Raw genomic sequence first — 862 nt, 5'->3', positions numbered from 1 at the left:
GGGGGGGGGGGGGGAAGACTTCTTCGAAAGTTAGTAGCTCCCATGCTTGGCGTCGGATCCTGCGACTTGATACAAAACCAGCCAGCTCCTGCAAAACGGTCGCCTGACTTCCAAGAGCCATCAACGAAACAACGAAAGCCTATAAAAAACATGGGAAGAGAAAAGGGTGGCCCCCGAAAACCAGACTCAACAACCAATGGCTGGCCAATTAAATCTGCATGGCTGGCCAATACCAAGGTGATGACCGAGACCCACCAGTCCGCAGTAACCGCTCCCACACCATATCACGGTTCTTGGGTACAGGATCACCATAAACAAATGTTAAATAGATGACCCGTCCTTTATATGCTGCTTCAATATCAATTTACCGCTTAGACTCGAATAAAATAGAGACGTTAAAATCCTCCTGATTATAAAAAAGCGCCAAACCGCCACTACAACCAATAGGGTCAACCGTGGTTAAATTTTTATACCCAAAATGCCCTACATATTTTTCCAAAACAGTGCGAGGTTGTTTTGTCTCCATCAAGAATAAAAAATCATGCCGATGTTTATGCCATAAATCCCTAAGATTACCAGTGGTTGCCTTATTACCCAGGCCTTGGCAATTCCAACTAATAATATTCATAAATAAAGTCCAATTGTTGTGTCACACGTCTATCCGCCCAGCCCTCAGGAAGATAAACAGAGTAAGAAACTCGTAGACAACCACAAAAACAATCCTGAAACCAACAAGAGCCCAATATATTGAAACAGTCCAATACCTGCAAAGTCCAACTGGGCCCAAATAAAAGTGGCCATGAAGCCTGAACCAAAAATTTCGAGCAGGTGTAAAAAATTGAAAAACCCCAACCGGACCCAT

This window comes from Camelina sativa, chromosome 20, assembly GCF_000633955.1.
Source record: "Camelina sativa cultivar DH55 chromosome 20, Cs, whole genome shotgun sequence".
In the NCBI taxonomy this organism is placed as follows: domain Eukaryota; kingdom Viridiplantae; phylum Streptophyta; class Magnoliopsida; order Brassicales; family Brassicaceae; genus Camelina; species Camelina sativa.
The sequence above is the reverse complement of the archived record's forward strand: the minus strand, read 5'-3'. Positions refer to the sequence as shown.